Below are 22255 nucleotides of genomic sequence, written 5' to 3' on the forward strand. Positions count from 1 at the left end.
CCAATTCCTTAACCAAAAAATTCCACTGCGGAAATAACAAGTAGAAACAAAATCCAAACAAAAGCTCAAACATACGAACCAAAAGTGCGAATTGTACTTCACCAAAAGAGCTTGAGTACCAAACTCCACCTCCTCACATAACCTTTAGCGGAGTTCAGAACAACCTTCTGCAATGTTGCCTCAACACTAGCAGAAGACTTATCAAATGGCTTCTTATGACAATAACTACAAGTGTTCTTTCTAAGTTTGCCCCTTTCCTTATTCCTTCCTTGAACTACTAAAGCTCCATCTTGTGTTAGACACCTTGTTTTTTTAGCTCTTTAGAATTCAAAGCAGCTTTGACATCTTTCAAACTAAGACTTTCTCTACTAAAGGCAACTACAAAGTGCTCATACAAAGGAGATAAAGAACACAACAAAGTTATCACATAATCCTCATCACTAATTTGGTCGTCCACACTTTTCAAATCCATCATAAGTTTATTGAATTAATTAACATGCTTATGAATTGACGTACCTTCATCCATACAAAGAGTATGCAAATTTTTCTTCAAATAGAACCGTTTAGCAAGGGATTTGGTCATATACAAGCTCTCCAATTTGAGCCACAACTTCAATGCAGATTTGATGTTACTAACTTCACACAAGACTTCATTATATAAAATCAGCAAGATTGCTCCAAGTGCCAGCTCCATAACGTCTTCCTTTATCTCATCAGTCCATGATTTCGACAAAGCCTTCACACCCTTTAGCGTTTTCAAAAGCCCTTGTTGAACCAACAAAGCACGCATCTTCAATTGCCAAATACCAAAGTTATCGCATTATAACACTTGTTGTACTTATATGCACAAGCCGAACCCTGAGCTCCGATAACACTTGTTGTACTTATATGCACAAGCAGAAGCGCATTATAACAAATTACCAAATATCAACGTCATAGGTGAAAGCTAAAACAAAAAATTTCAAAACTAAGAACACAAGAGATTTAGCGTGGTTCGGCATAAAGCCTACGTCCATAGGCGAAGCACGGCGAGAAATTTCACTAAACAAACGGAGATTACAAAAGAGTGTTTAAACTCTAACAACCCAAATCCCACAAATTACAAACCCTAAACCAAACGAGTAGAGAACCCAAAACTAACGGAGAAGATTCTTCCAAGTTGCTCTCTAACTCACACAAATTTACTCTTACCAAATTGCCACACAAATGAGCCACACAAAAAAAAAAAAAACTAAACCCTAATGTCCTATTTATAGAGCATTGGACTTAGGTTTACATAGGAATCCTAATAGGAAGTAAATCCAAATCCTAATCAAATAGGTAATTATCAAAATCTCTCCACCAAGCAAGGAATCCAACCAAGAAGTCAAATCCAAACCCAAATAGAACACCAAGCAAAAATAGGTAACATAAACTTAATTTCTACATCATCCTAATTTTGAGCCGTAAAACCCAACAAAACGTGGATAATGGATATGAAGGATTGAGTCCCGTATCCAGATTTTTCTAAGGTATGAGAAGATATGAGATACCTAAATTAATTTATTTTTTCCACTCTTTGGATGCTAGTAAACACATGAATCGGATTCATACTCATTACTTTCAAATCTTTGAAAGTCAGTAAGCAACAAAATGAGATTAAATCCATTTCTTACAAATTCATTTAGTAATCTTAGTCATTTTTAAACGTTTCCATACCAACACTAATTAACTACTTAACTTTGTGTTAAATTTGAATTTTGAATTGGGTTGTTTTTGGAAATTGGAGACTAATGCAAAACTAGTACAAATAAGTGATAGCACAACATTTATACATTTATATTGCCCTTATTTCCTAAATTTTATGCTATGTTTTCTTGTGAAATTGGTTGTTTGATGTGTCTAGTGCGTATTTTGTAGATAATGGACCATAGAGAAGACTTCGGAGTCTTTTGGTGATTTTAAGGCTAAAAGGGATCAAAGTTGAGAAGAATTGAAGTCAAGAAGTATTCCAACGATCATCAGATGCTAATCTGCAATTTAATGGTTGCTATTTGGAAATTATAACTGGAGCTGGAAGGTGTTGCGCAGAACTGTCATTTTCGTTGGGTGGTCAGAAATCCATCAGGACGAACTGGGTGTTGTGCTACATATGTTCAGAAAGCTCTGGATGTCTAGTTTCAGGAGAATTTTACAGAACATGATTCTGATGCTTCTAGAAGAAATTATACATGTTTTAGTGCGAGAAGGTCAGTTCAGGAATTCTACACAATTCTGAATAATTGGAGTTCAGTTTGAGTCAGGAAACCGAAAGATAATAATATTGGGACTCCTATTTAGGCTGGAATTTAACAATGCGGCAAAGGCTGACCTGAACTCTATTTTCCTCTTACGTTTATTTACATGAGGATGAGCAGCAGCGTTGTGGGAGAGAGACTCACTTCATCATATTGTTTTAGACGATTAACCTAAGGAGGAAGCCAGACACCAAGGGTTCTCTTTCAATATCGTTGTCAGATTTTGTATTTATGATTTTCATAACTATGACATTCTGTAATTGGCTATGAGTAACTAAATTCTTTACTAGGGGTCCGATGTAGCCTTCATGATGATTCTTTGTCTTATTAACTTTATTCTTTTATCAATTTAAAGGTTTCTAGTTTCATTCATTGTGCTTAAATCATTCTTTATGATCATGTTATTGATTAGCTACCTTTAATATGAATTTTTAGACGTATGCGACAAGGTTATAGTAGACGCCGTATGCTTAGCCTTGAGATAGCTCTCTTGGGTGAATGAATTGTTGTTCATGCAGACGCCATGCTAAGACACTTTTTGGCTCTCTTTGTTCTTCTTGCACTTATTGGATTTTTTTATTACTGATTTAAAGTAGACGCCATGGTTAAGTTGATGATTAAAAGTACTTGGTTACACCCGGACGCCTAACGGACAATCATACTAAAGAAAGAACAAACCCTAGAACCTGAATTGAATTGTTCTTACTAAGTTATCTAATGACATAGAATTGGATTGATATGGTGAAGTCAGATACCTAGTGTTTCAACCTTTGTTTTCAGAAATTAATTACACAAATTCTCTTTTCAATTTACTGCACTTTAGATTACTTGATCTTAAATCAACTTCTCTTTGGTTAATTATTTGAATTTCGTAGTTTAGTTGTTTACGTTAGTTTTATTCTTGTGGGTATTGCATAATTAGACTGAATTAGGTAACTTTACAAATCTATGTGGGTACGACACACTTTTTGCTTGCTATACTATCATATCGATTCATGCACTTGCGAGAAATATAATTTGTTCATCAATAAGCATAACAAATTTCACAATTCACTATTAGGTGCCCCGCACGATGCTGCGATGTTTGAAAGCGTATTAAACATGCAAAAAGTTCTATATATATATGTGCAACCATATTAAGTGTTCAACAACATATATGTAGAATGATGTTTACAACTCTAGTTACCCATTATACGTAGAGAGTGGATGTCACATCCCAGTCTCGGCTCCGCTGTAGCACGATATTGTCTACTCTGGGCTCCAGCCAAACCCTCACGGTTTTGTTTCTGGGAACTCACATGAGAACTTCCCAGTGGGTCACTTATCCTGGGAAGTTCTCGTGTGAGTTCCCAAACAAAACCGTGAAGGCGTGGCTGGAGCTCAGAGCAGACAATATCGTGCTACGGCGGAGCCAAGACTGGGATGTGACAATTTGGTATCAGAGCCACTTTCCCGCTCAGTACAAATGCAAGGATGTCGGGTTCCCCTTAAGTGTGGTGGATTGTGAGATCCCACATCGACCAATAGAGAGGGGGTGATGTGCCTTATATGTACATGCTCTCCTCCTTATAATACAAGGCCTTTTGAGACCTCACTGGCTTCGGATTCCATTGGAACTTTGAAGTTAAGCGAGTTCGAGCGAGAGCAATCCTAGGATGGGTGACCCACTCGGAAGTTGCTCGTGAGTTCCCAGAACAAAACCGTGAGGGAATGATAAACCCAAAACGGACAATATCGTGCTACAGTGGAGCCGGTCTGTGATGTGACAGTGGAAGCTTACCCAAAAGTCAATTTCATGATGCTATTAGTAGTAGTAGTAGTAGTATTGTGCTACTATTTCCATTTTCTTCTCTTCTTAGACCCCACAATCTCTGCATTTAATTGCAGGACGTGTTTTTAAAGTTTCAATAACCCTAAATCATTTTTTTAAATTTAAGTTTAAAATAAAAATTGGGCATAATCAAAACTGGACCACATCTCTAAATAGCTTCTTGAAGTGTATAGCTTGTTGTCCTGAATTTGGAAACACTTGAAACTTCCTTTTAAAACTGTAAAGACACAAACGTAATCAATTAAATACAAAAATATCGAAACACTAACAAATAGTAACATATTGAGAAACAAACAGCATGTGGAAAAATCAAATAGTGAACAAATCATGATTTTTTTTAAGAATTTTTTTTTTATAGAAAACATACTAACAAATGATTAAAATACTAATTACAGCCCTTGAACCATCATTGTAGAAATACAGAAGACAAATACTTTAGAATAAATTCAGATAATTACGTAATGGAATCACTGTTTGATCTGGAAGTCATTAAATCCAAAATCTAGCCTCTTCCTCAACACCATATCTCAAACATACATAGTAATTTAGATTCACCAAACACAAAGAACAGGACCAGCTCAAGCCTAGTGCACGCAAGGCGACCATTCGAGCCCCAAAAAATTGGAGACACCAAAAATTATAGGGTACTTTATATGAGTTTATGTTACATTCGTGTAAATAGTAAATAGTTTGATTAATTATCAAATTGTTTCTTTAGTAGCAATGGTATTTATTATTTATGAGATTGTGGGTTCTCGATTCCTAGTAATGTCTCTCCTTTCTTTTCATTTTAAATTATTCAACAAACACATGCATTTTTTTTTTCTAAGGGCACCAAACTATTTTTCAATTATTTTTAGTCCATAATATATATTAAAAATGAAAAAAATAGCAAATGAACACTCTTTTCCTTTTTTAAGAAAAAATATTTTTAAATATATATTTAAAAAAAAAAAAAGCAAATGAACAGTCTTTCCCTTTTTCAAGAAATTAGTAAATAAATAATGCCTCCTTTCTAAAAACTTTCAAATTTAAACTTTCTTTCTCTATCTCATTAGTGATTCAAAGCCAAAAAAATTTCATGGAGCATCAAATTCAATCTATACTAAAACTCAAAATCAACTGTATCATTGTTCATAAGCACAGTGTGCTTCCTATTTTGCCCCCAGTAAGTTTGTATTACTTTAAGTTTGCCATTCATCAAAATACATATCGACAGCTGGAATCGCACTCACAAATACCTCTTCTTCCTGCTTCATTTTCTTCCAACATCACAATATGGCTTAAATTCCCTTCCCTTTTCCCTTCAGCGAGAAATCTGACACCCATCACCCAAAAATCACGTCGCCCCTCTCCTTGCGTTGCCGTTTTCCTCATCTCCCGGTGGTTCGTTCTCTCCACTGGATTCCATTTGGGTGAGTTCTTTGTTGATACTTGCCCTTTTGATTTCCCGATTTGGTTTTTTTGGGTGTCTTTAGTCGTCGTTTTGATGAAGTTTTTCTGCGTTTTTGCTTTTACGTTTGTGGTTTTTTATTTTTTTGGGGGGTTTGATGAATGAATCTATGTGGGAGTTTTTGATGTTTTGTTAATTATGTTTTGCCAATCATCTCCCTTTAATCGCAGGAACAAGAAACACATGTTGCATGTCCCGATTCATTACCGTTTTGACGAGGATTTTCGAAATTTACCCCAATTGTATTCTCTCTCTTTCTGCACTTTGGAAAGGTAGTATTAGGCATCCTTATGTTCGTCGTCATACCAAAAGTGGTATTTGGAATGGCATGGTTATGATTTCATATTTATGAAATTAATTTACTCACATCTTTATCAGATCGATTTACGTTTTTTTTTTAGAATTCATTGTTTAAGTTTCTAGTTAGGACAATTTTTCTTTTAAAGTTGTGGGTTCTTTTGATATGATTTTATTTTATCTGAATATTATTCATTTATTTTTTGAGATCTTATATCAAATCTCCAAATTGACTCATACTCTTTAGGCTTGAAATAGATTCTGTAAATCAGTGTTGCTGGAGGAGTTGTTTCGCAGCCTCAGGAAGAACAGAGCAATGTGTTTGAAATAAGGTCTGACCAAAACTTTTCTATAAAATTTCGCAATTTTTGAGTTTTAAGTCATTCAAATTGGTTTGTTAAGTAGGAATAAAATACCAATTAATTAAAGATTAGTAATTTTCCCAGGAACTAATTACTAACCAACTTTTGGTAGGGTTCAAACTCTTAGAAGTTTCATTCTCCTAGTTTTTTGTAGTTGCATTATGACACTATACAACTTGAGTAGACGAAGAGTATAGCTCATCGTGAACAGCTGAATAGGAACTTTCTATGCAAGCATAATTGTAAAGGTTACTTTAAGTGATGACTGTTGATATGGTACATTGGTAATGCCTAAAAATTTAACACTTAAATCAATTTAGCTTCAAATTATTTTATTTTCTGTCATAAAAAAATAGCCTAAAGATTTAACATCCTATAATATAGTTTCAATTGTACAAGATAGTAAATTGAGGTTCTTTGAATCGTTATTGATATTGGTTTCTGCATTCGGTGTTAGAATGTGACTGTTATGTGTTTTGCTTCATTTTAGTTTACTTATTGTTAACAAAGAAAAGAGGAAGTGAGTGTCTGGTAACCATGTATGTAAGGGTATGATCGGTGATTTGACACCTCAATTGCTTTGCTCAATAATCTTTTACAAAATTTTACAGTATTTAGAAATTGTATCTTTAATTTACAATATGAATACGTTCCTTTACGGATCTTCTCATCGCTCATCATGTCAGTTGATAATGTGTGAGATAAAGAGAGTTCATATATCTCCATAACGGGGCAATGGTCCTCCACCCATTATGTGGTGCTATTTTACAACTTAGTTTAATGAGAAAATATCAATTAATTAGTTTCTAATCAAATTGGATTAGTTCTGCAAGGATGAAAGGAATGTAGAGTTCAATGTGACAGCATTTCAGTGTTTGAGTGATTTAGTGTTTAAATTTAATGTTTCAAGTAGTATCTGAATGATGAGTGCTTGAGTATTTTAATATTTGAGTTTGATCTTTCAAATTGTACCTAAATTGCAGTCCAGTAATGACATTTCTATTAGGTATAAGAAAAAATGGGATTTTTTTCTTGACACTAAATATATAGGCATTCTTATCACTTTTTTCCATAGCTCTTCATTTTTATTCTTCCCTACTATATTAATTAAGTGTAGGTTAATTTAGATTTGATAAAAGACATTGCTCAGGAAGTACATATTTGTAGTCTCCAGTAAAAGGTATTATTCATTTAATTTCTGAGATCTTTTATCACATCTCCAGGTTGACTCATAATCTTTAGGCTTCAAACAGATTCTGTAAATCAGTGTTGGTGGAGGAGTTGTTCCACAGCCGCAGGAAGAACAGAGCAACGTGTTTGAAATAAGGTATGACCAAAAAAATTCTATAAAATTTTGCAATTTTTGAGTTTGAAGCCATTCAAATTGGTTTGTTAAGTAGGAATAAAAATAGCAATTAATCAAATTGTTTGGGTCCTATTTGTATGGCTAACGTCTCATTGGCCGTCGGCCTCTTGAACACTAAGAAATATGTCCACTGGTCCTTTACTTTGATAGCAAAGTGAATTGAGTTAAAGCTTGCAGCTTCTGGAACCTGAAAAATGACTAAAAAAAATTAGACTGTATAATGTGTATTTGCTTGGTAGTACTCTGTGGTGCAATGAATACTGAGATGAATAATTAAAATGAAGGGTAAACATAGGCATACAACTTGAGTAGACAAAGAATATGAATCATCATCAACAGTTGAATAGGAACTTTATTGCAAGCGTTTCTGCATTCGGTGTTAGTTTTCAAATGTGATTTATGTGTTTTGCTTCATTTTAGTTTACTTATTGTTAAGTATTTAATAATTGACGACTTTTTTTTTTTTTGATTTTTTTTTTTTTAGATTTCTCAGTGAATTATCTATTGCTTGGAGTTTGAATTTTTTTTATGCCATGTTAAGAGGGTGTAGAACTAGCAAACACAATCAAATAATACAAGAATGCCATATTGTTGGTTCTTCCAGTGGCATACAAGTTTGTGAAAAACCAAGCTTTGAACATCAAGACAAAAGACAAAAAATTGTTGACAATGTGTGTTCCAACAATATAAACACAGTCCAAACAAGTGCCAATGTCGTTACATTTGATAATTCAAATCAAATTAGTAAAGGTCAAGCCAATTTTCAAAAAAAACCAACAAGGTAATTGTCTATTGAACTTATTACTCTGTCACTAATAAGTTGTATTTTTGTCTTCTTTTTCTTCCTTTCCCGCATGTATTTTTATTAAATAGGCAATATTGTGGAATATGTGGATATGGGAGACAAGAATTAAAGTGCATTTATTGCGGTGCACTTTTTTGGCTAAAAGAGTCTCTTAAGCAAAAATCTCAAAATTGAAGAGGATGTTAGTATGTCATCCTCAACTTTTTGCATGTAATATATTAATGTAAATAGAACTCTCTGGCTATGGTGTACGACCATCCCAATTTTTGTCATGTAATATATGTATACAACCCTACTCTTTGGCACATATTTTCTCATGTATATAAGCCCTACTTTTTACACGTTTAAGATCATTTTGAAACCCGCAGCATCGCGCGGGCCTCAATTGCTAGTTAACATCTAAACTCAAAACCTTGTCATCTTGATTTTTGGAACCGCACCACTGCCAAAAGGTGTTAGTGTTTTGTATTCGAATCAGGCTTTGATTTTATAAATTTAAAATTGAAAATCGATGCAAATTTGAATTAGTTGATCAAGGAAGATGAAATACATTGCTCCTCTTAGATTCGATTACTTAGCAAATAGGAATGAGTAAGATAACCGTTGCAAACCCAATCACACTTTCAACATGACTCAACTCACATGCACAACATGTGCACAACTTAAAACACACATCTACTATAACAACTGTAATTTATATAGCCTATGAGCTAGTTCTAGTCTTAGCTGGTTCATTACAAACAATAACGTAAGAACAAATAAATCCATAAATTCAACATTTGAATAGGGTGTAATATGCACAAATGCTTATATCTTTTGTCATCTAGGATTTTGAGTGTTAGAAGGTGATCTCTCAATCTATAGCTCTTCAATTTATTTTATTTTGAATTTAATCTTGGGATTGTTTATGTATTCAGTTGTGCTCTTTGATCCCATAAGTTTCCTCCCCTTCAGTTGTAATCCTTTTTTAGTCCACATATATTTTACCATCATTAATAAAATTAATTAGTTTGTAAAAACAATTTCTATTCATCAATGTACAAAGGGCACCATTTGAAATTTTGCCCTGGGCATTTGAAAACTCAAGACCGGCCCTGATAAAGAAGATAAGTCCAGTATACAAACCCACAGTAAGAAGGGCTTAAATTGTTCGAAGATAAATCTAGTATACAATTAGAAGTATTTGGGTTTATTTCATATCATGTAACATATGACGTTGTTTTGAGGAGAGCATGTTAATCATGGAGCTCCATGCTTCAAGTCTTAGAAAGCACGGTAAATTGGATAGATTGTCTAGTGCTCAGGGCCGGCTCAGGCTCAGTGCGGGCTGGACGATTGTTCGGGGCCCAAAAAAATTAGGGGCACCAAAAATGTTAGGGTGTATATTCATATATGTTTTCATAAGAGTATAAATTTATAAAATTTAGTTAAATGACAAAAAAGTTTAACTAGAATTATTGGTTTTTGTGTTTGAAATTAATGAGGAGGTTTTGGGTTTGAAACACCATGTGTGTTTATATATTTTCTAATTTTTATAAATTTCTTTTCATATGAGTAAATATAAAATTTGGCCAAATGATCAAAAAGTTTGACCATTAGTAGTGGTTTATGTTGTTTAAAATTAACAAGGAGGTCATGGGTTTGAAACACTATGTGTTTTTTTTTTTTTTTTACACTTTACAATTTTTACAAATATCTTTTCATAAGAGTTTAAATATATGAAATTTGATTAAATGATCAAGAAGTTTAATAAGAAGTAATGGTTTTTTGTTGTTTAAAATTAATGAGGGATCCTGAGTTCGACAATGTTATGTGCATGTTTATTCTTTTCAATTTTTACGAATTTATATTGGTTGTTAATTTCTTTTTAATTACTAGCTAGCTAGTGGCTATATGGTTGCACTTTTTAAACATTCGTTCCAATTCAAGTCTAACCTTCAACAAAGACTAGTAATGCGTTTATAACACAATATTTATACATTTATATTGCCTTTATTTCCTAAGTTTTATGTTATGTTTTCTTGTGAAATTGGTTGTTTGATGTGCCTAGTGCATATTTTGCAGATAATGGACCGTAGAGAAGACTTTGGAGTTTTTTGGTGATTTTAAGGCTAAAAGAGATCAAACCTGGGAAAAACTGAAGTCAAGAAGTATTCCAATGATCATCAGATGCAAATTTGTTTAATCCGTAAATTAATGGCTGCTGTTTGGAAATTGTAATTGGAGCTAGAAGGTGCTACACATAATTGTCATTTTCGTTGGGTGGTCAGAAATTCATCAGAATGAACTGTGTGTTGTGCCACATACATACGGAAAGCTCTAGATGTCTAGTTTCGACAAAATTTTACAGATCATGATTCTGATACTTCTAGAAGAAATTATACCTGTTTTAGTGCGAGAATGTTAGTTTAGGAATTCATGCGCGATTCCGAATAAGTGAAGTTCAGGTTGAGTTTGGAAACTGAAGTTTAATAATATTAGGACTCCTATTTGGGCTGGAATTGAACAATGCAGGAAGGATGGACCAAAACTCTATTTTTTTTTTCCTTCGATGTTTATTTAAAGGAGTAGGTGCAGCAGCGTGGAAGGGAGAACTCACGTTATCAGATTGTTTGAGCCGATTGACCGAAGGAGGAAGCCAGACACCAAGGGTTCTCTAAGGGTTTTTCAATATCTTTTTCAGACTTTGTATTTATGATGTTCATAACTATGACTTTCTATAATTTGATGGTGTTGTGATGTTGCATCTACTGATGCTGCATATAGAGTCTACTACCAAGGTGACCCCTAGGGTAAATCTCTAGGGTAAGGCTCATTGTAATCTTTAGGGTAAGGGTATGTAAATCACTTTTCCCTTGATTTAAGGGAGGAGACTGATTGGTGTAATGTCTTTGTGTAAGGTTTAGATCAGGTAGGCAACATGCCTTCTTCTTTCTTGTCGACTGCTTGCTACAGCCATCTTTCCCATCTCTTTTCCCTCTCTCTTCTCATATATACCTGGATTCACTCTTGTACAAACATACATGAAATATACATTGAAACTTTAAACCAGAAAATCTACATGGTATCAGAGCAGGTTTTGTAACCTGCCTCTGGCCATTTTTTCCGTTGCATCTTTCCTTCAATCTTAAGCCATGGTTAAAGAAGATTCAGTAAGCATAGAGGGTGACATCTCGCATACCTCTCCTTCAAATTTCTCAGACATCGAGGTTAACACCAATCAACGTTTGTGTTCAGTTCTCTTGAATGAGTTTAGTTATCTCCTTTGGTCTCGAGCTGTGTCTCTTGCTCTCGAAGGTAAAAGGAAATTAGGGTTTGTAAATGGAAGTGTGGAAGCTCTAGACATCTCTTCCTCTACATATGGTGCATGGCTTTGCAAGGGTTAACTTGTCATGTCCTTGCTGCTCAACATCGTGGAGAAACATGTTGCTGAGATTTTTAGCTACTACAATTCTTCATGTGAGCTTTGGAAAGCCTTGCAGGATATGTATGGAAATCAAAACAACTATGCACGTGTCTTTCAACTTAAGAAGGACATTGCCAGTGCCCAACAAGAAGGGAAAGCATTTGTTCAACACCTTGGACGCCTCAAGGCTATGTGGAATGAGTTGGATGTTTACCTTCCACATATCGCAGATCCTGCTATTCTTCTTAAACAAGCCGAGGAAGACAGAATCTGCCAGCTATTAGGGAGTTTGAACTCCAAGTATGAAGATCTAAGGAATCACGTCTTGATGAGTCAAGAGCTTCCCACCTTCAACAATATATGTGCAACTATCCAATGAGAAGAAGCAAGGAAGAAAATAATGAATGTTGGGCATAACTCGAGATTGACTGAGACTTGTGAATATGCCTCAAATTACAAGACCTCAGAGGCTAAGGTGTACAAGGGTAGAAATCCACACCTGAAATGCAAATATTGCAATGACATTGGTCATGTGGAAGACAAGTGTTGGGAACTTCATCCTGAACTCAAGCCTAAGTTCAGCAAAGATGGAAAAATGATACCAAGGTCCTCACAACAATTTCAACCTCAATACAAAGCCCAACTTGCTAATGTTCATCCCTCTATTGTCTCACAAGGATCCATGGAGTTCTCTGCCAATCCATTGTCTCTTATCAATGAGTTTGCAGCTTATCTTCAAAGTAAGGAACACAGAGGAGGTTCGCAAGCTCAAGGAAATGAAGAGAACAATCATGCAGCCATGTTAGGACAATTTGCCGGCTTTCTTGCTGAAAATGATAAAGTTTCACGAGATGAAGCACCAGGTATACTCAAAGCATTCACTACTGCCTTGTTAACTAGAACTGAAAATGATTGTTGGATAATTGATTCAAGACCCAAAGATCATATGACAAACAAAATCACAAATTTGAATCATTTTAAACGTTTTTCAAATCCCTCACATGTGTCTGTTGTGTTGGGTTTTTGGCTCAAAATTAGGATGATGCAATAAATTAGGTTTGTGTTACCTATTTGGTTTTGGTGTCCTAATTGGGTTTGGTTTTGACTTCTTAGTTAGTTTCCTTGGTGGAGAGATTTTGTTAATTACCTATTTGATTAGGATTTGGATTTATTTCCTATTAGGACTCCTATTGTAACCTAAATAAATAGGACCTTAGGGTTAGTGTATTTAGTGTGCCTCATCATGGTTTAGAGAGCTTTTCTCTATTTTGGTTTTGGGGGGAGGTCATCGTTTGGAGTCATGAGTGTGTGGCAAATTCGTGGCTCATTCATGTGGCAATTTGGTGAGAGTCAATTTGTGAGTTTGTGAGTTAGAGAGCAATTTGGGAGAATCTTCTCCGTTAGTTTTGGGTTTTCTGCTCATTTGGTTTAGGGTTTGTAATTTGTGGGATTTGGGTTGTGAGAGTTTAAACACTCTTTTGTAATCTCCATTTGTTTAGTGAAATTTCTCGCCGTGCTTTGCTCGCGGACGTAGGCCTTACGCCGAACCACATAAATCTATTGTGTTAGTTTAAGATTGTTTGTTTTAGCTTTCACCTACGACATTGATATTTGGTACTTTGTTATAATTCGCTTCCGTTTGCGCATAAAAGTACAACATGTTGCAAATGGAAAAATTGTTTTAGTTTTGGGAAAAGGAGGAATAAACTTACTCTCACACAAAACACCTTCCACTGCCTTATACGTACCAACCTTTCCTTCCAACTTCTATCAATTGGAAAGATCATAAACACCTAAGCTGCCGTGCCATTTTCTCACCAAATAACGTGATGTTTCAGGATGTTCTCACCATGAAGATGATTGGTGAAGGGGTCTTCATAAATGGACTTTATTACCTGTGTAAGAACACCTGTTTTACTCAGGCTCTTCAAGCTCAATCGAAGTCCATAGATGAAAACCAACTTTGGCATAAGAGATTAGCTCACCCCATTGAAGTTATCTTGTCTAAACTGTTTCCAAATTTTTGTAAATCACATTTTACTTGTGATACTTATCAATCTTCTAAGTTTTACTTGTGATACTTGTCAATCTTCTAAGTTTACTAGACTACCTTTTGATAACTCAATGTCCAGGACAAGTAAACGTTTTGAAATGGTGCACACCGATGTATGGGGACCAGCAACTGAATCAATAGAAGGGTTTAGGTACTTTGTCTTATTTGTTGATGACTTCTCTCGAATGAGTTTTGTGTATCTTATGAAATCAAAGAGTGAAGTCCAAACTATTTTCAAAGATTTTCATATACATGTTAAAACACAATTTCAATCAGACATTAAGGTGTTGAGATCAGATAATGGCACTGAATTTCTATCCAACAACATGCTTCAATACATAAGTTCTCAGGGCATAATACATCAAACTAACTGTGTAGGGACTCCTCAACAAAATGGAGTAGCTGAGAGAAAAAATAGAGATTTCTTGGAGAAGACTTGTGCTCTTATGCTTCACATGCATGTTCCAAAGAAATTTTGGTCATTAGCCATCCTCACTACCACTTATCTCATTAACCGACTCCCAAGTTTTGTGCTAGGGTTTAAATCTCCCTATGAAGTACTCAAGGGTAGAAAAATTGATTTGACACACCTCAAGGTATTTGAATGTGTTTGCTTTGTTCACATTCAAGCCTTGAACCATGAAAAATTAAATGCTAGGGCAACCAAGTGTGTGTTTGTGGGGTATACAAGTGCTACAATCCAGCCACTAAGAAGTGTGTTGTGTCAATGGATGTGAAATTTGAAGAAGATTGCCTTTATTTTACTCACAAAGGGAATACTGCAGGTCAGGGGGAGGAACTATTTGAAATGTTTCCACTTCCTCCGGTCATTAATAATCCAGTGTTGGAAGAAAGCTCAATTGTTGTGACACCAGATATTGAAGAAATACAACCTAACTCAATCTCTGATCATCGTATCCCTGCCAATGAGGGAGACGAGGAGTCTCATTTTGATCTTTCACAATCTCCTACAGAGTCTCAAAGGCTTAGAAGAAATCTTCCTCGAACCAGAAAACCTCCAACTAGGCTGCAAAACTATATTACTTATGCCTCACGATATCCTATCAGTGAAAGTATTAGCCTTGGTGAGTTCTCAACATTTCATGTTGCATTTCTCTGTGAAATTGATAAACACATTGAACCTAGATGCTTTCAAAAGGCATATTTCCTCCCACAATGGAATCAAGCCATGGCAGATGAGCTTCATGCTCTAGAAGAAAATAAAACTTAGAGCTTGGTTCAACTACCACTAGGAAAAAAGGCTGTTGGAAGTCTTTGGATTTACAAGATTAAATTCAAGGCTGATGGTTCTATCGAGAGACACAAGGCAATTTATGGATTGAAACAATCCCCAAAAGCTTGGTATGCCAAGCTCAGCTCAGTTCTAGAAAAGGTTGGATTCATACGAAGTAATTCTGACTCCTCATTGTTTGTAAGAATTGGCACTAGTGGGAAATTGGTAGTGCTTATCTATGTGGATGATCTCATCATCACAAGAGATAGTGCCGAGACTAAAACTCTCACTACACCAAACCTTTGCTATCAAAGACCTGGGAAAGCTGAAGTATTTTTTGGGCATCGAAATGGCAACCTCTTTAAAGGGATTGTTTCTACATTAACGAAAATATGTATTGGATCTTCTTCAAGAAGCAAACATGCTTGATTGCAAACCTACCATCACTCTCGTGGACTCTAAACTAAAGCTCAACACAGATGGAGAAGCCATGCATAATGTGAGCTACTATCAACGATTGGTGGGCAAACTTATATATCTCACCATCACACGTCCTGATATCACATATGCAGTGAGCTTGGCAAGCCAATTTATGCGTTCTCCTATAGTTGATAATCTTAACATGGTTAAGAGAGTCCTGCGTTATCTCAAGGGTTCAATAGGACAAGGAATCATCATGCGTAATAACAATTCCACTGCTATCAGTGTAGATTAGGCAGGGAATGCACTTGATAGGAAATCTACCACGGGCTATTACACTCTTGTTGGTGGAAATCTTGTCACTTGGAAGAGCAAGAAGCAACATGTCATTGTTCGCTCCAGTGCAGAGGCTGAATATCAAGCTATGGAAGCCACTGCATGTGAACTTATATGGCTTAAAGGACTTCTTTCATACTTAGGGTTTACTAGTACTACTATCATGTCTCTTATGTGTAATAATCAAGCAGCCATGCACATTGCTGCTAACCCTGTGTTCCATGAAATAACTAAACACATTGAAGAGGACTATCATTTTGTTAAAACGCAAGTGCAAACTGAAGTCATCTGGACCATCTTCACGCGAAGCCATGATCAACTAGCAAATATCTTTACCAAGGCTCTGGCCTCTACTCCATTCCATCATTTTCTGGGCACGCTTGGCTCGATTAACCTCCTCGATCCAGCTTGAGGGGGAGTGTTGTGATGCTGCATATGACTGATGATGCATCTACTGATGTTGTATATGACTGATGCTGCATCTATTGATGCTACATATGGAGTCTACTACCAAGGTGACCCCCTAGGGTAAATCTCTAGGGTAAGGCTCATTGTAATCTTTAGGGTAAGGGTATGTAAATCACCTTTCCGTTCATTTAAGGGAGGAGACTGATTGGGGTAATGTCTTTGTGTAAGGTTTAGATTAGATAGGCAACACACCTTCTTCTTTCTTGTCGACTGCTTGTTACAACCATCCTTCCCATCTCTTTTCCCTCTCTCTTCTCATATATACCCGGACTCACTCTTGTACAAACATACATGAAATATACATTGAAACTTTAAACCAGAAAACCTACATATGGCTATGAGTAACTAAATTCTTTACTAGGGATCCAATGTAGCCTTCATGATGATTCTATGTCTTAGTTAACTTTATTCTTTTATCAAATCAAAGGTTTCTAGTTTCATTCATTGTGCTTAAATCATTCTTTATGTTCATGTTATTGATTAGCTACCTTTAATATGAATTTTTAGATGTATGAGACAATGTTATAGTAGAGCCATATGCTTAGCCTTGAGATAGCTCTCTTAGATGAATGAATTGTTGTTGATTGCAGACGCCATGCTAAGACACTTTTTGGTTTTCTTTGTTCTTATTGCACTTAATGGATTTTTTATTATTGACTTAGACTAGACGCCATGGTTAAGTTGGTGATTAAAAGTAATTGGTTACATCTGGACGCCTAACGGACAATCATAAGAAAGAAAGAACGAACCCTGAATTCAATTGCTCTTACTAAGTTATTTAATGACATAGAATTGGATTGATTTGGTGAAATCGGATACCTAGTGTTTCAACCATTGTTTTCATAAATTATTTACACATATTCTCTTTTTAATTTATTGCACTTGAGATTACTTGATCAACTTCTCTTTGGTTAATTATTTAAGCTTCGTAGTTTAGTTGTTTTTGTTATTTCTATTCTTGTGGGTACTGCATAATTGGACTTAATTAGGTGACTTTACAAATCTCTATGGGTATGACACTCGTATTTGCTTGCTATACTATCATATTGATTTGTGCACTTGTGAGAAATATAATTTGTTCATCATACGTAGACCAAACTTTTAGATCAAATTTGCAAATCATGTGACTTGTCACCAGTAGGTTTAATTTAGTGTTCGTTCATTGTGTATACATATCAATTAAATACTCGAAAACATCAATATTTTTTTTGTCTCATATTGACAAGGTTAGTAAATAAGAATAAACACCTCCCGATTTATATACAAAAACTGTAAAATTTCAGAAAGAAGGAAATGAAAACTCATCATCCATCTACTGGCAAGCCCGGGTATTTTGGTTCCCTTCTTTCCATACAAAATAAATTATTTTTTCCGTGTTTTTAAATTATTGAGTTTGAAGTGATTTTCAAAGTACCATTTTATCGAAGTCTTACGTGTGAAAACAAATAATTTTCTTATATGAAGTTAGGGCACATTTTTTAGTGTCACCTCGGCCCTCAAAAATTTTAGGACCGACCCTGCTAGTGCTTGACCTGTTCATATGTGTGTTTGGGAAAAGAAAATGGCATAAATTTAAATCATCGGTTTTTCTGAGCATTTAATCAATGTTTTGTTTTAGGTCATGGTATTTGTTCAAACTCTTTATTTACTTGTATTTTCAACCTTTGTACCTCTCAATTTTGGTCCATTGGAGAATGAGTTTCATGTTGGTAATGATATGGCACTCATTGAATAAGTAAGACAATTTTGACTAAGACAGACAAGTTTGTAGTGATATGGCACTCATTGACTAAGTAAGGGTGTTCTCACAAGCATATTTCAAAAGTATGATTTAAGTATTGATTTGCAAATTAAGTGACGATGTTGCAGATTAGTAGGAGCTTGAGTTTCATGTTAGTAATGTCTTACATTTGCAGATAACCTATAAGGTATGTATGGCTTTTTGACTTGAGTTTCATGTTAGTAATGTCTTACATTTGCAGATGACCTATAAGGTATGTATGGCTTTTTGAATCCATGTATTCAGTTTAATCTCTTGTTGGATTCATGGAGTCACATTTTTATGTGTTGGTGAATTATCAAATGACCATATACAGTGGCGAAGCCAGAAATCATGGAGGAGAGGGCAAAAATTAAAAGGGCAAACGGTCTCAAAAAAAATGTAGACAACGAAACCCTTTTAGATAGTAGACAATATTAGTGTTCTTCATAATTTATTAATACAAACAAGTTATAATTGTTGCCTACAAAATTTTATGTTATGAAAAAGTCACATAATCAACTTATTATCAATAAAAGCAAAAACAAGAAGGCGCAGCAGCAGTCCTGTTGTCTTGTAGTATACACAAAAAGTCCAAAAAAAATCAGATATCCATCCAAAGGAATCATGGGCAAGATATCAATATTTTTGGAAGTGGATAGCCTAAAATAAAATTCTAGCCCAATCCTTTTTCACTAAGAAAATAGGTGTCTGAAATTTAGTGATTAATTTGCAGATTTTTCATCCACTGTTAAGGTAGAAATTTCATGTCCAACTACCGAACCATGTAAACTATACGGCTCCTGATACAAACATAACCACCCTTACTGTATATGGAGAGGTTCTTCAATGTGCCCGAAATACAGGGTGAAACAACATACGTTATCTCAAAATTGACACTGAAATTGAAATTGAAAAAGAACTAGGAATATATCTCAAAATCTTGAAAGTTTCAAAATATATTGTGTTATTCAAGTTTGAACCATTTAGAACCGAAAACCGAAACCGAAACACGAACCAAATCAAACCTCATCGAACGGTTTGGTTTTGCGGTTTTGAAACGGTTTTGGTTTTGAAACCGAACCGCAACATAGAAAATGGTTTCGTTTCGGTTTTGGCTTTTGAAAACCGCACCGAAACCGAACCGCACCGTAAATATTAATAAACATTTAATTAAATGTCCATATTAGATTTCATGTTTTAATTGGTTGCTTGTTATAATTTATACACTTAGTATGGACTCAACCACACTAGAATATCATCATTCATCACTTTTTTTCATTCATTAACTTGAAGGGACCTTTGTTATTTTATACCATCATACACACACACACATACATGTATTGCATGCAACATGCTAATTGTTTACATAACAAATGTCTTTTTCCTATTGCTATTGGGAAATGCTTATTAATATGTTAAATTGCAAATTGTACATTTTTTCTTAAAAACCAAACCGAAACCGTTTGAAACCGCACCGAACCGAACCAAACGGTTTGGTTTCATTTCGGTTTGGGGTTCAAAACCGCACCGAACCAAACCGCAAAAAATTTCGATTTTGGTTTTGGTTTCACTCAAAACCGCACCGAACCAAACCGTGTCCACCCCTACTCAAAAGTAAACTCCACTTCTTTTCTTTTTTTTGAATAAAATCTCTTTTCCTGTAACATGTTGGAACCCTTATGCCTATATATCAATTTACAGTTTGTGGTTTGGAGAGATCTTTTGACTTTTTGAAAAGGCAAAAATTGAATTCCAATTTTGGGGGCACAGCTTCTTGCTGATGCTACTTGATTGGCTTCGAAAGTGGGAATTTTATAAAAAAAAATTAACTAGTCAATGAAATGGTGCAGTCCCAATATTGGGAATTTTCTAAAAAAATTTAACGAGGACCTAAACGCCGTCGTTTTGTCCTGGCCTTTCCAAAAAAAAATGTAAAACCCTCCCTCACAGCAGAGCTATGCAGCAACAGGGAAACTAGAACTATAGTAAATCCAAAACTTCCGACGAGACCAAAAGGGCAGAACCACCTCTCTTGGGCTTTTTTCCGACGAGAGGAGGGGCAGGCACCCCTCCTTGCCCCTCTATAGCTTCCCTTGACTATATATCTAATATCAAGTTAATCAAATTGTATTTAAATCATAACGGAAGGGCCCTCAAAAGTCTTTTAAGATCCTCTCCAACTATTCTTTGGGGCACCCCCCTTAGATAAATAAATGGAACGATTTCTCTATTCCAAGGGCAGGCACCTTTAATCTTTTTACTCGTAGGTGTGGATTAATTCTTTTGGTTCGACTTAAAATGGCATGACATGATTTATATGTTGTATTAGGTGTGAGTTTTTTAATCTTGCCCATAAGTGCTGAAAAGTTTCTCATGAAAATAACTGATATGATATATAAACCAGTGTCAAAAACATGTTAATTCATCTTGCTCGTAGGTGTTGAATTAATCATGTTTTATGAAGTTTTGTTTGCAATTGCAGTAGAAGTTTGCATTAAAGAGGACATGAGATGATAAAAGTTGAGACTTATTCAGGTAATTAAAGTTCATCTCTGTAATCATGATTTGACGGTGTTTCATGTGAATGAGGATTTTAGCATGTGTGATTATGAAGGTTCTGGGTTGTGTCAACCTCACAACCTTGTTAGTTCCATGTTGAAAGACTTATTTGACAACCTTAAGGATAGGATGTTATCACAACTATATGGACATTAAAGTGACATTAATTTCCAATGTCAAGTATAAATAAATATTATATTTGTAGAACAGTGGGAGAATGTTGAATTTATTCCAATGTAAATCAACCTTAAATGGTCTACAACATATAATAGGAATGTAGTATTAGAGATTAATGTAGACTAGGTGTAATAGCCTGCAATTTAAAATCTATATACGTGCTTGTCTAACAAGTCAGCAACACTCATCAACTAAGATCAGATATGTTAGTTTACTCACAGCGAAAGTAGTCAAATTAAAGCTCAGTTTACTAAAATGTTCCTAGTTAACTAAGATCCATTTTAGTGCACATTTAACTCTGACAATCTTAGTTGCATGGACTTATCTCTTTGCAAATAATGATGAACATATATCACAAGCAAAGGGTAAGATAAGTAAACTAGAAAAGCGATAAATTGCACAGGATGTTTTTGACCTGAAAACCCACCTATGGGTTAAACTCTCCACTGAGTCCAATCCACTAGTGAAAACAAAATTCTTACAAAGTAACACACAAGCTCAATTCCTAGATCCTAATCTATGGAGCAGCTTGTACCTTTGTGCAACCTTGCCTTTCACGAGGATGACTCATTCGGTCTTCACGAAGTGACAGCTCCTCCTGAGCTCTTCACTTTGTGGTACATAAATCCAATCAACTTATGCAAATGATGTTATGATGAAGTTAATACAAATCTGGATTTGATGTCTAATTAATTTCACCAGTTAAACACTTGAAAGATGAAACTGACGAGAATTCAAAAAGAGGTTAGCTCAAGATTTGAAACTAGAACAGCTTAACCTAAAACAAAGATCAAAATCACAAAGGCAACGCTAACCTAATATGCAACGATGTGGGTATTTAGTGCATGAGTGTGATTTTGTGGCTAGGGATTTCAAGTAAGAATAAGAGGCAGCTCCCCACTGAAATCAACCATAATTTGAAAATATAAATCTCCTAGCCAAATTGAAATGAAACCCTAGATTGTGCTTTTATAGTGGGCTAATGTTTCAGAAAAAGAGAAGGGATGAAAATGCCACGTGCCATGTGAAAAAATAATAAAAAAAAGATCTCGGTTGAAAAACACTCTCGAGGAAAAAGCTATCAGAAAGCTCATGTAAGTTGTCTTAAAGTGTGTATGCCCAGCTTGCGTAGAGCAACGAGAATATTTGACTAGATAGAATGAACTGGAAATAATGGCATGAAATGCATATGTAGTAACAAACCCTTGATGAGAGAAATTAAGCTCTTGAAGTGATATTTCTAGCAACATGATCCCAAAGAAGCAATTAAACCTAAATTTAATTAGAGCATGTGTGGTACAATTTACAACATTTGACAAGGGAAGCTAAATAATAAAGCTAGACTTCACAGTAGTTATTGTGATTTGATTTCCAAAAGATATCAAACTTATATTAGGTGTCTTGTAATACAAGTAAGATTGACAAAGTCCTTAATTTTATATGATTATGA

At 35.1% G+C, this 22255-nt stretch overlaps 1 long non-coding RNA gene across 5 annotated transcripts; it reads left to right on the plus strand.

Annotated features, from left to right (window-relative positions):
- The first annotated feature begins 5316 nt into the window (after positions 1-5316).
- LOC126593861 (uncharacterized) lies at positions 5317-11326 on the plus strand. Of its 5 annotated transcripts, XR_007613046.1 has the most exons (6): positions 5317-5522; positions 5731-5832; positions 6105-6189; positions 7443-7546; positions 8070-8366; positions 10455-11326. It is a non-coding gene; the product is annotated as an uncharacterized LOC126593861 (long non-coding RNA). The 5 variants fall into 5 exon arrangements; XR_007613044.1 differs by lacking the exon at positions 8070-8366 and having other exon boundaries at positions 5325-5522; XR_007613045.1 differs by lacking the exon at positions 8070-8366 and having other exon boundaries at positions 5325-5522; positions 6116-6189.
- Positions 11327-22255: the final 10929 nt, after the last annotated feature.

This window comes from Malus sylvestris, chromosome 12 (genome assembly GCF_916048215.2).
Source record: "Malus sylvestris chromosome 12, drMalSylv7.2, whole genome shotgun sequence".
NCBI classification, from domain to species: Eukaryota; Viridiplantae; Streptophyta; class Magnoliopsida; order Rosales; family Rosaceae; genus Malus; species Malus sylvestris.